The following is a 14,517-nucleotide window of genomic DNA, read 5'->3' on the forward strand; positions in this document are numbered from 1 at the left end:
CTACGAGCTGTTCTGTCTGATATTTATCTTGGTCTTCCAGATCTTGCTTTAACTTCCACTGTTCCTGATGACTGCCATTTCTTAATTACATTCCGAACAGAGGATATTGACATCTGAAAACGCTTTGCTATCTTCTCCAGCTTTGTGAGCGTCAACTATTTTCAGTTTCAGTTTAGAAGATCCCATGGTGCTGATTGTTGGGGCAAGGTCAGATGAGTCTGGGCATTTAAAACCTTTGAGATTGACATCACCTGGTCTTCCCAGACGATGATTGAGAACAATCCATGACACTGGCAGGTCTCAGCCTTGCAAAGGGGGCAGTGCATGCTATAAATTCTGCAGGGTGCCCAAACATATGCAGACGCCATTTTTTTTGTTTTCTGTAATTTTGAAAGTGTCAATGATGGAAATAAAATCTAACTTTTGTTGACATATTATAAGAATGTCTAATCTGTAATTTGATGCCTTTTGGAGATTTTCCCATCTTTTTTTGGCTTCTTTATGCACATTAATACAAATTTTTACCTGGGGTGCCCAAACTTTCGATCCCCACTGTATATAGGTTTTGGGGTTTAACACTCTGTTTCTGTCTCCCGGTTGCTGCTCTGCATTGTCAACATGTTTATAAGCTTCCAATGCAGACTACAAGTGGCCAATTCAATATGCATTCTGCAGTCCAAGTACATGGATGTTACCTTTAGGAAACTGCCCAGAGAAATGCCATGCAGCCATTGCTGCAGTGAATTCATACAGACAGGATGTGGCTATAAAGAAGTTGCAGGAAACCAGTAGCACTATGATACAACAAAGGATGGACATATTTTTAGTTTTGGGTGGGGTTGGGAAGGGTTAAAACCTTGTACCATTAAAAATTAAAAAAAAAAAATAGTGACAGGGTCACTTTAAGTCTTACAGTAGATAATAAGATATCTTTACCTATACATTTTGTATGTGTATAAGAGTACTTATGTTATATGGTGGCAATGAGTACAGTCTGTCCTTCTCCTCTGTGTCCTTCAGGGATGACATAACCCAAGAAGATATGATGTGTCATAAACTATTGGCGAAGAAGTAAATCGTTTAAATTGGTAATGATGCTTTAGATGTGACCCCTGACACCATCACTCTCAAACCAGCAGAGAGAGGGAATGTTTTTACCAGTTCTATGTGCTTCTCCCTCTCTACGGCTGCTTAAACTATTTGAACTGAAAGTGTCCTTGTGTATCATCATGGTAATAGTATCAGTAGAATGTCAGAAAAGTACGCTGTGAGCTGAATATTTTTTTAAAAACAGAAACAAAAATGAATACTGAGAAGTTTAAAGCAAAACACCAGGCAGTTAAAAAAAGTAAACTTATCTAACAAAAAGAAAATGCATTTTAAAGTGCAATAAGTGTAAGCCTGTGACTCTGACTTGTGTATCACCCTTTTGTAATCCCTTTTAAAGCAGCCCTGAAATTGGGCCAGGAAAGGGCAGCACCCTGAGCCAAGAAATATGTGCTGCACACACATGGTGACAAGGAATCTGTTAACTGGGGGCAAGAGCTGAGTGAACAATGGGATGCACTCATCAATAATCAGCTGCCTAGGGTGCACTGCCGCCTACGGGCGCACTTCTGCCTAGCCCAGCCTAACCGGAAGGGTGCAAGCTGGCCCAGATGGATCATCATGTCAGCTCACTGGGCCCAGCGGCAGCTGTGGCCAGCATGGCTCTGCCGGCATAGTGCTGTGTCCTGTGTCTATGCTGACTCTGAGTGTCCCTCACTGTGTGCATTGCTTCCGTGTAGTGTGCAGGCCTCATGGTCCATCTGGGCAGCACTGTCTGTGCATGAATAGGATTTGTGACGACGCTGCTGCCTGCCAATCCCTGCGGTCTGGCTGGCACTGTGTGCCCAGGACAGGTGCCGTGCCAGCCAATGAGGTGCTGAGGGCGGCTGCAGTGCTCTGCCCGCCTCAACATGACGTCATTTCCTCCTCCAGTCCCACCCACAACAGAGCAAAGGAGCCTGCACAATCCCTGGCTGTCTGTCCCGCACGGTGTGGACTGTGGCGGCTCAGGCTGAACCTGAGAAGAGACGCTTCAGTTTGTGTAGTGTGGCCTGTAATAATTGCTGCCTGGCTCAAGCTGTAGACAAACAGTATTATACACAGTCTGCAGCTGCAGCAATCATATTCTGAATTCCATACGCCTTTATGCTGTACTCACATTTGCAGTGGCACCATGAGTACAGCAGCACAAAGCTATTTATGTCAATAACAGGCTGTATGCTGAACTTGGATTGCCTTGGCAGAGGAAATATGGTGGCCATTGTGCTGAAAAGGCTCAGCAGAGCCATGTAAAAAAAAAGCCCTAATAATGAAATCTGTCTTTCTTATGATTTCTTCTTAAAAATAGAGCTGTACCCCATCCCTTTCACTAATTAGCTGTTCATCAATTACCATCAGATGTGGAAAGCAGATCCTAAAATTCAATAGTCAGATACTAGATCATTTCATTTTGGGACATCGATTGGTAATGGTAATTTAGTACCTTGGAAATAAGTTTGTATGCATATTCAAAATGAAATTTATTTTATATACAGTAAGTATAGAAATCCCACTTGGAAGAGATCAGCATCTACGAGTATATTAATCTGAACTGATAAGTTTACAATTCACCATCATGATTTCATGTATTATCGGGCACTATGAGGTTTTATCACTGGCATCAAATAGAGCACTTCATCTTAATCAAATTGGCCTTCATCAGCACTGCTAATGGACCAGCATCCTCATCGCTAGAGCTCTCCCAGGGACTTCTTTCTTCCCATAGACTAGAACTATCCCTGCTCATTACGAGGTAGACTGAAAGGAATGAATAGATGAGTATGCCTGCAGTGCCAGGAACGTAAGCGGCCACAAAGAGCTCTGTTAGCCTCCAAGGCCAGACAGCTTGGAAAAGACGCAGCCACAGTTAGACTGAGACAGAGCAAAGAGGGCTTGTCTTGTTTAAGTGTCCTGTTCACATAACCGAGGCTTTTATCCCTGTCTAAAGCAGATGTCTGACAAGTCCCAAGTGGTTCATGGACCCACTTGAGTAGGCTAATTCCCGTTCTCTCTGTTCATTAACCTAATGGTTTACACTGAAGTGACATGCAGTTTTTTTTTTTTTTTTTACATTGCAATAAATAGACCTGCATATTCGCAACTCACCACTCTCTCCAGGAATTCCTCCACTGTATTTTTTATTGTTAGTACATAATTTTGCCAAGCCGTCAAGCAGTCTCATGAGGCCGGTTAGGATATACCATAATCAAAGGTTGTTTCAATTAAAATATAGCAAAGTACCATATGATAAGATGAATAAAAAGAACCCATAATGACAAGGAGCAAATGAAGTCTGGCATTTCATTTCGCCAAGATTTGCAGGGTTTCGCTATTTGGCTATGCTGGTGTTTCCATTAATTTATAAAGGTGTGGAAAAGGGAACAGGAAAAGGAGATACCGTGAAGAAAAAGAAAAAGCATTTGAATTTGCAAAATGTTTGTAAAAAAGCAGCAATTAAGAGAAAGTAAAAAAGCAAAAAGCAAAAAAAAAAAAAAAAGACATTATATATAAAAAAGTATTCTACAACATCCTTGAATTTAAGCTTAATTTGGGTAAAAGGTTTATTTCACGTTCATGAAAAAAAATTTCTCTTTCAGTAAAAAAGGTTTAAAAAAAAATGACACAATTTTAATTTTATAAATCAATACATAGGCCTCTAAAGTCAGTTTTATTTTGGTTAGCCAAAACCAGAGCCAAAGCCTAAGATGGATTCATTTGTAATAGAAACATTCATTTTGTGTAAAAGTTTTATCAAAAGTCTTGAAGCACCTGAAAGCAGGAATTTACAGAAATCTTCCACTGGAATCTAGAAGTTTGCATTTTTCTATATTGTGCCTGTGCACTCAATTCACATGAGCCTCAAGGAAGATAAGAGAGCCCATGTTCCAGTGTAGTGATCTTCTCTGCTGAGAAAGATGCTTAAGCCTCGTACACACGCAACGATTATCGGCCGACCGATCGGCCGTCTTTTGTCCAGTGTTGTTGTGTTGGTTGGAATGTGCTCTAGACTGCTCACAAATTTTTTCGGCGAACAACAACCAACTTCAGAAGTGATGTCAGGTGCTGGTTAACTTTCCGTGTGTTTTTTCTTCTCTGAGCATGCCCAGTCTTGCTCATCTGAATTTTGTCTGCCGAAATCTGTACTGACTGACGGAAAATCGGCCGTTCTGTTGACTGCCAACAAAAATTTTTTAGCATGCACACAAGATTTTGTTCGCCCGGAAAGTCGGAGTCGGTTGTCGGAAGCATCATACTAACAAGCCGAAAATCGGCCGATCGGACGTTGGCCAAAAATTCACGGCCAACAATCGTTGCGTGTGTACAAGGCATTAGAACCTTGCCATTCTTGCAGAGAGACTCACTTTAGGAGTCTAGGTCCATAAGTACATCAGTAATTTTAAAGCAGCGATTTGGGGTATCTGAAGTTTTCTTTTTTTTTTGGGGGTCTTTTCACATGGGCGCACTCTGCACCATTCAGCAGGGGATCCATGAGCTGATTCCCTACTAAATTAGAGCAGAACAGGATGGACATCACTTCTGTCACATCTGGGCCTGTTCATTTTTTTGCCTGCATTTTTACAGTGGGCTGTGGTGGACCAATGTTGGATCTTTGGGCTTCTATATTTAATAAGGCGTTTGTTTACATCAAGCTACCTCTAATTTGTCATGTTTAGGTCCAAACCTGGATGCCCTCAGAGGTAGGTGGATGTCCACGGACACAAGTCACTGGAAGCTCTATGTCTCAGCAACTATAGCGTTTCCAGCAGGTACAAACTGTAGTTGCATAGAGAAACTTTGTAGCCAAACTATATTCAGCTACAAATTACTAAAGAAAAAGATCTGCTACATTGTTCAACTTTGTATATGTTACACATCCCCGTAACAATGGCTGAGTCAAGATATATGGCCCATTCAAGTATATAGGAATATGAGAGAAGCCGCTGTTCTTAAACAGAGGACCCGTAAGTGTACACAAGCGTAAAATTCTTCTTCTTTGACAGTATTGCAAAATACGCATATATACGAGCATCAACATGCGTAAAGCTGCGTAAACATGTGTACGCACGTACATTAATGCACATAAACGTAAATGTTCTATTTTTGTTTTGCGGCTGTGTACTCATTGCACAGTATAGCACCTGTGTGTATGATTCCATAGACTACAACGCATCTATAAACAGATAAGAACTAGAAAATGTGACATTTTATACTCCTATGTGTCACAGGCCTTAGGCTCCATTCACACTTGGCATTTTGGGATTGCGGCAAAATTGCTGCAATTCTACCTGCGATCTCAAGTCTTACTACAATCGCAAAACATGCATTCAGGTGGCATTATTTATAATGGCAAAAATAAACAGTGTGATTTATCTCGCAACAATCTACACAAATTGCACCGCATGAAGATTGTCGCCTAAAAGAAGCTCCTGCTCCTTTTTACCTGGGGTTTGCAGAGATGTGCAGCTCATATGGACATTTTCTTCCCTGCACATTTCTGTCTGGAGTCGGGACGTGCTTTGTCCTAGCCTGTACTCACAGTTGATTTGGATTCCTAGAGCCTGAGCGGCATCCACAATTTCAGTTTGTGCTCTTTTAGGCACCAATAATGGCATCTGAGTTTTGCAATTGTTGTGCATTTTGAGATCGTGGACAGAATCACAGCGATACTGAACCGTAGGTAGAATCACAGAGATTCTGCTGCGATCCCAAAATACCAACTGTGATGGAGCCTAAGTGTATGGATGCAGAGTAGGTGAGCTTTAGGTACACTATTCCAATGAAAAAATATACAAAGTGGCTGAACGAGGTGCGAGGGGAGGGTTTCTCAAGCGATGGCATTACTGGCACGAGTTCACGTTTTTCAATGAATACAGAGACATGGTTGTCTAGACGCAACTTAGCCGGTTGGTGGCCATCTCTGCCACCCCTTTCTCCCCCCCTTCCTTTCCTTGTCCTTTCCCCTCTGTCTTCTCTCCCCCATCCCTCTACTTCTTGGACTATACTTCTCTTAATTGCTCTTTCTCTACTCTACGCCTGACTTTCAGGCATAAAATACTTCCCTTCCCCTTGGGCATGCTAGCAGTTGACCTGCCACTCGGAAGATGCTGCAGTCACATGGTACCTGGGACATACTTCTTTGCTCCCGTATACAGGCCACTTGACAGATGCCGGTGGGTGCGGGAATTGGCCCAGAGCTATACCACTCTACCACCATTACCCATGTTCCTTGACGCGTCAAACTCCAGACTGTGTATGTTGGCTGCCTGTGCCCGGGAGCTCTGCCCCCCGCATTATACTGAGTTCACAGGACCATATGTTCGATGCTTACCTGATTACCTTGTTGGTTCACATGGGTTCTGAAATTTTTCTGTTTAACTTGCCATACAGGTCTGATTTACGCAATTGCTCTAAACTGTAATGTATGCCTTATACCTCTAATATAAATAAAGAATTTGAAAAAAGAAATATACAAAGTGTGCAGGGGCAGTAACAGTCAGGGACAGATATACAATTCTTACCTCCCCAAGCCAACTGCCTTGTGCGGTCCCTATCCTATAGTAACAATGTTAATGGTAGACTTAGTAACAAACTAATAAGGTTAGAATTCATAATCAAACAAGACATTCTGGTGCTGGGGGCAGGAACACTGAGACATTTTGCTTCAATACACTTAGATCTGACAACTAGAGGGTAGGTAAACTGTCGCGCTGCAAGTAGTGTTGACCTAAGGTGCTTGGTACACTGTTCCAACAAAACAAATGCGGTGACATTGGCATAGCTAGATTATGCCCCGTACACACGTGCAGATTATCTGAAGACTTTTGTCTTCAGATTTACCTTTTCTAAGTAGTGCAAGGACCTGCCGGATTGCATACAAATTGAAAATGTTTAGTGTTTGACCTCATATTATATGGTTTTGGTAAGTCTACAGACAAAAGTCTTCAGAAAATCTGCACGTGTGTACGGGGCATTACTTTGCCAGGCAGTTTGAACTCCCTTAATATAGAAAATATTATTGACATTTTGGAATATTATATGTGGTTAGATTTTTGTTGCCCTTAGAAGATCTGCTGCCCTAGACCACATTCTACATTGGCAATGTAGACCTCCAGCACTTGTAATGACTTTCAGCCGAATATTTTCCTTTTTTATTACACATGAGAAGCAGTCTCTGTCAGCAAAATTAAGTGTGGGTGACTGGGTGCCTCCCTAGGAGTCCTGCCACCTGAGGCCATGCCCTATGTAGCTGTTGAAGGCCTCTAGACCTGGTCCTATGCAACCTAAACACATCCAGCACCAAATCTTAGTGCATGATGAATGACACTGTCAGAGCTGCAGATACAATGATATATGAACTCTCACTCATTTTTTTCCCTTCTACCTGTCAGTGCAGATGGTGCCACTTTGAATCATATTTCCATTTTTGCTGCTGTTTAGAGGTTAGTAGCAGTTGAAAGAAAGGTTACAGGCTCCATCCTTATTTAATTATAAACCTAAAAGGATGTTTTAATATTTACTTGGAATCATCATGACAACATTAGGCTGTTTTTTGAAAATGTTGCCAAAGGCTTCCAATTAACCAATCAGATTTAATTCCTGGTTCTCTAATAAATGTTCTAGATTGTAAACTGCCTACTGACTGGCTGCTTTTTTTCCCCTATACCTCAGGTTGGCCTATTAGCCTTTCCACAGATGCTTTTTGTTATTACCATACCTAGTCAGCACCTTCTACATCACTCTGCTAATGTTGATTTAAGCCTTCTGTTCCCAGCTAATTGAATATTGTATTATTTATGAGGAAAAAATGCTATACAGACAGTTGCTCTGACTTCAGACTTCTGCCTTTTTTCTATATTCTTGGATACTTTATTTTCTTTTAAAGAGCCAAGAAAACACTTTGTTGTGATAAGCATGTCATACAGGCTTCAGAAAAGTAAGTTCTATATTGTTAATGTTTTTGTTTATTTGTACTTTTTCAATTTTTTTAATTTTTTAATTGAGGATCCAGATGTATTGTTAGCGGTGGCCACACATAAATTTTATTTCGGATTTATTCCCCTGGATCAAAAATTGTTTTACCAGCTGTGAAATGCGAGGACCTACTTGCTTGGATACCGTCACATTGCATAGTAGTTAGTAAATTTCTTCTTTCTGAGTTTTAGCCTTAGCCCTGTCTAGTATGACCGAACACAGCAAATCTTTCCTATTTCTCCAGTTTTACCCATTTGGCTATTCCACGCTTTTACTTCAAGTCTGGAACAGTTATTACTGATTGAATGGTTTTTCATACAGTTAGCGCTCATAATTATTCATGGTCTAAAACTTGCATAATAATGGTACTCAGGGTGTTATGTCATTAGTTGCTTAGCACTTGCCTACAGGGCACTTTTACCCCCTTCCTGCCCAAGCCAATTTTCAACTTTCAGCGCTATCACACTTTGAATAAATAGTCTGGCCATGCAATACTGTACCCATATGAAATTTTTTATAATTTTTTTTCAAACAAATAGAGCTTTCTTTTGTTAGTATTTAACCACTTAAGGACCGGAAGGTTTTACCCCCCTTATAACCAAGCCATTTTTTTGCAATTTGGTACTATGTGATTTTAACTGGTAATTGTGCAGTAATGCAATGCTGTACCCAAACTATATTTATGTCCTTTTTTCCCCACAAATAGAGCTTTCTTTTGGTTTTATTTGATCACCTCTGTGGTTTTTATTTTTTGCGCTATAAATGAAAAAAGACCAAAAAATTTGAGAAAAAAATTAAATTTTCTACTTTTTCTTATAAACAATATCCAATAAACTACATTTTTGTCATACATTTAGACCAATTTTTTAATTAAAAAAATGTCAGTAAACGTATAACCTCCCCAAATGACCCCTTTTTGGAAAGTAGATACTCCAAGGAATTTCCTGTTGAGCCCATTGAATATTTTTTTTTTTTTTTTGTCACAGGTGTTTGAAAAATGACAAAAAAAAATATATATATTTTTTTACACAAAGTTGTCATTGAAATGATATATTGCCCACGCATGCCATGGGTATATGTGGAGTTACACCCCAAAACATATTCTGCTATTTCTCCTGAGTATGGTGATACTTTTTGGCAGTCTAGCCACGTACCGGACCCCAAAATCCAATCACTGCCTTCAGGGCATAAATTGTAAATTGTTGATTTCAATCCTCACTAACTTTCACAGTTTCCGAGACCATGAAATGCCAAGATAGCACAACCCCCCCCCCCCAGAAATGACCCCTTTTCGGAAAGAAGACACCCTAAGCTATTTGCTGAGAGGCATGTTGAGTCCATGGAATATTTTATATTTTGACACAAGTTTTTGGAAAAGGACAATTTTTTTTTTTTTTCTACACAAAGTTGTCACTTAAATGATATATTGCTCAAACATGCCATGGGTATATGTGAATTACATTCTGCTGCTTCTCCTGAGTACGGACATACCACATGCGTGAGACTTTTCGGCCGTCTAGCCAAGTACAGGACCCAAAAACCAATCACTGCCTTCAGGCTTTCTAAGGGCGTAAAATATCCTCACTACCTACCACAGTTTTGAAGACCATGAAATGCCAAGGTAGCACAACAACCCCCCCCCCCCCCATGACCCCTTCTTCGGAAAGTAGACACGTAGTAGTATTTGTAAAAGGCAGATGAAACCAGCGCTACAGAGAGTCTATGTTCATTTATAAATTTAAAAGGTGTAATCTGCCACCAACTTACCCCTAAGGATTGGGGTACAGTATTCGTGTGTGGGATGTGAGTGTTGGTGTATGGCGCTACCAGATAAGAGGGAGTGTGTAAGTAGGTTCTGAAAAAATGTTTGCAATGTTCTAGTAAAAAGTCATACAATTGTTGCCCATATAGTGCAGTGGTAGATTGATCCTATGCAGACAGGTATATTCATTTCAAATATTACGTATTTAAATCACTATTAAAATAATTAGGTGCACTGTGCTTCACTAAGGTGCTGGCGTGCTAAGTGTCAAACACAAAAATTATAACTGTAAATTATACAATGGTTACCCATACACTGATGTTTACCATTTAAAGTGCTGAAGTGCTAATTGAACAGTGCTATACAAAAAGTGTTAATTGAATAGTGCTATATAAAAGTGCTGGGTAGTGCTACTCAAGTGTTTGTTGGGTGTGACCCCAAATGACTAATTAATGCGCGTACCAAATATTGCTTGGATAAGGTGCTTCAACAAAATATGATATTGCTGTGGTCCCTGTCCTTCAGGGAATAGTGTGCCAACATATGCTAAGTGTGTGCAAATAGTGCAAATAAAGTGACAATTGCGATCAGAAAAACATATATTAAATCAGGCATGTCCAACCTGCGGCCCGAGGGCCGCATGCGGCCCAGAACTGCAGGCAATGCGGCCCACTGCCCCCTGACAACTTTTTTTTGCTGGAGAGGAAGGAAGTTGGGTCGGGGACACGGCCACAGCAGCTTCCAACTAAAGATAGGCAGAGGCTGCCTCAGAGGGGAGGGGAGCATGTGCAGTGTTTGACTCCTATCACCATGACTACTTCAAATCACTGAAGTGGTTAGAGTGTTCCTTTATTATCTCTCAGAAGAAGTAAACCTCCGTATATTGATTCCATTTCATTTGATCATCCTCTAGTTGTGTTAAAGTAATGCGGGGGGGGGGGGGGGCGTGGCGGTGCCGGAAAGGCACAGCGGTGATTTATTACTTATATACCTTAACTATAGTATATATTTTATATGCGGCCCTAGAAAATTTCTCTACACTCAATGTGGCCCAGAGAAGCCAAAAGGTTGGACACCCATGTATTAAATGCTTAGAAGTCTCTGTTAGTCCAAAATGACAGTGGTGCAGTAATCCAATATTCCAGGCGCTGTGTCAGATTCCATGCAGGTGTCTCACCGTGTTTTAATGCATACCCGTGGCCCCCACTAGGTATTGCACTCACCAGAAAGCGTCCCCCTTTCTACAGGGGCAAAAGCTATGTTGGGGTACTCTCTGCCCAATATGGAATATCCCCCTCTCTGGTGTTCGCTCCGTGCTGGGTCTGGTATAGCTCAAGACAAAAAGGAAAGATCCCCCATTGTGCAGTATTCGAGTAATTTATTCAGAAAAATGCAGAGAACTTACAATTCAGCATTCACTATTCAGCGGGACCTGTGTTTGCCGCAACGCTTCCGTGTTCCACGGCCGAGATCCACTAAACTGAAAGTGGCATATGATGCTAATCTCCACCCTACACGTTTCGTCACCACGACGTCATCTGGAGCGGCCGCCAGATTGATTCATGCAATGTTCTTTTTCATGGGCTGAACGAAAAAAAGAACATAACAGATTCCTCCATTCACATCAATCGATGTGGATGAAGAAATCTCTGCCAAGAAATGTGTTAAAAAATATATAGCAAAGCATAGGGGAGATCCGCCCTCTGTGTCCACCCCATCCGTATGCTTCTACATATATGCTTCTTTTTTTACCTGCGGTGGTGAAATCACCTCCTGCAGCGCAGCGATCATTGATTTATGTATATGCTGAGAGCAAACGCTGTTGCTGTCAGAATAAACAAATCAGTGCTGCAGCTGATGGGCGTACCTGCAAAACAAACAATGGTTAACAATAAATTACAGTAACAATAAAACATTACAATATAATGGTATACAGTCTAGTAAAACAGTAGAATGGTGGTAACTGCAAAGAAAACTATGGTTAACAATGAAAAACACAGCAACAATAAAACATTACATTATAATAGCATAGAGTAAAGTTAAACAGTAGAATGGTGGTATCTGCAAAGCAAACTATGGTTAACAATGAAAAACAGTAACTATAAAAAATTACAGTATAGCAGTATATTATAAAGTACAGTAAAACAGTAAGAACATAAAATTAACGTTTTATTTTTTAAGGTTTTTTTGTAACTTTTTTTACACGTTTTTGTTACTGTAAAAAATGTTTAAACGTTCCAGACTAGGGTCTCTCAAAATGCGATAGCCATCTAACATCTTTCAAGACCCTGTGTGAAAGTGTGCCCTAGACTGTGCCGTGCTGTACCCTCTGCTAATACTCTACTAGTGTGTGGTAGCGATGGAAACTTTCCCCGATGCAGAGACCAGGTTGGCCATGACAGGAGGGACAAAAAAAGCAGAAGTCACACTTATATCCGCATTTTCTACAAACACAACGTCTTCTTTGGGGTGCTCTTTGGGTAGGGTTACCAGGGAGGACATCCGGAAAATGCCTCTCATGCAGCCAGCTCACTGCATCTGGATTGGGAATTTGGGCCACAGCACCTTTTGGATACAGAAAGGCTGTGATGATCTCTTCCTGGAATTTTAGGAAGGATCCACTTCTTCCTGATGCTTTGTATAGCACATAAGCCTTCAAAATGTAAACATACTAGAAGTATATCCCTCGCACCAGATGGACCGGGGTAGTTGGTGATAATGGTCAGTTAAACTAATAGGGATGCAGCTGCTGTAGTAAAAGTAAAGGTACAGTGTAAATAGCCACAAGGGGAAGGGGCTACCTATAGCGCTTGCTGGGGATGTGCAATAGAATATTACTGGTAAAAAGTGCTGTCAGTGCATTGGATTATATATTATATTGCAAAGAAAAAGGTATGAAGTGGTGTAGGTACATCTATATTGCTAATTGATTATAAGGTGCTGACAGTGCAACAAAACATGAAATATTTGCAAATTTTCATGGACACATCTAAGGTGCAAATGTCTAAATTGGATAACTTAATAAATCAAAGTTTTAATAAACATAAAACAGCAAATAAATACAATAAAAGTGATACAAATTTAGTGCACTACTATAAGTGGATAATATTGTTCCTTATGTGCTCAAAAATATTAGTTCATAAAGTTCCTCATAAAAAATCAAAACAGACCAAAAAAAATCAATCAAAACCAAAGTTCATAGGTGACTTGTAGTGCAAATCTTTTGGGTAATTCCTGAGTGCAATAAAGTGCAGGTGCTCTGTGCTCAATTTCCAAACGATCTTGTGATGGTAGTCTTTGCACCATGGGTAATAATGAGATTACACACTCACCAGACAGAATGGGCCTTATATACCATACAGTACTAAGACCAGCAAGGCTTGTTGGCCACCTGGGCCAGGGGAGATCCCATCAAAGGGTGTTGTGCCTCGAACCTCAGTATTGGCAGGTCCTTATCCCCTCCATTCATGCGTCCGGGCCAGTGGCGGCCTGTGCATAGGGGGCGCAAGGGCGCCGCCCCCCCTAAAAAAAAGGAAAAAAAAAAATTAAAAAAAGAACAATAAAGTTTTAAAAAAATCGCGTTCGCCGGCCTATGTGGTGGCTAGGGGGGGGTGGGGTTTACGACCCAGAAGAGGCGCCGATTGGCTGCCTTCTGGGGGCGTAACCTGGGCGCAGGTCATAGCGCTAGGACACCCCCACTTTCGTGATATCCTGGCTGAGATTGGTCCAGTCTCCAGCCTGGACCAATCATCATCCAGGACATCCCGCTGACGTCGCAATGGGGGCGGTGCCGGTGCGTGCATCAGTCACTCACCGTCACCGCCCAGTCACCTTCCCGCCACCGCAGAGGGGAGTCTGGAGGAGAGGAGAAGCCGGCGCCGCTCACCTTCCCGCCAGTTCCCGCCGCCCGCCGCAGAGAAGAGGAGAGGCCGAGAGGGAGAAGCCGCTCACCTTCCCGCCGCCGCAGAAGAGGACGAAGTATCGAGGAGGGGAGAAGCCGCCGCCGGGAGCCGAGCCGCCGCCAGGTAAGTGCATTGGATTGAAGGGAGCACGCACGCTGGTCTCTGCAATCATTGGGGGACAATGCTGTGGGCACTCTGCAATCATTGGGGGACAATGCTGTGGGCACTCTGCAATCATTGGGGGACAATGCTGTGGCACTCTGCAATCATTGGGGACAATGCTGTGGCGCTCTGCAATCATTGGGGACAATGCTGTGGCGCTCTGCAGTGATTGGGGACAATGCTGTGGCGCTCTGCAGTGATTGGGGACAATGCTGTGGCGCTGTGCAATGATTGGGGACAATGCTGTGGCGCTGTGCAATGATTGGGGACAATTTTATGGCGCTCTGCAATCATTGGGGACAATAGTGTGGAGCTCTGCAATGATTGGGGACAATGCTGTGGCGCTCTGCAATGATTAGGGACAATGCTGTGGCGGTCTGCAATGATTGGGCACAATGCTGTGGCTCTCTGCAGTGATTGGGGACAATGCTGTGGTGCTCTGCAATGATTGGGGACAATGCTGTGGCACTCTGCATTGAAAGGGGCTCGCACGCTGAACTCTGCATTGATGGGGGCACAGCACCTTGTTCATTGCATTGAAGGGGGCACAGCACAGTTGCATTGAAGGGGGCACGCACGCTGAACTCTGCATTGTGGGGGCACAGCACAGTGTTCATTGCATTGAAGGGGGCA

This window comes from Pelophylax lessonae, assembly GCF_965119305.1.
Source record: "Pelophylax lessonae genome assembly, chromosome: 12".
In the NCBI taxonomy this organism is placed as follows: domain Eukaryota; kingdom Metazoa; phylum Chordata; class Amphibia; order Anura; family Ranidae; genus Pelophylax; species Pelophylax lessonae.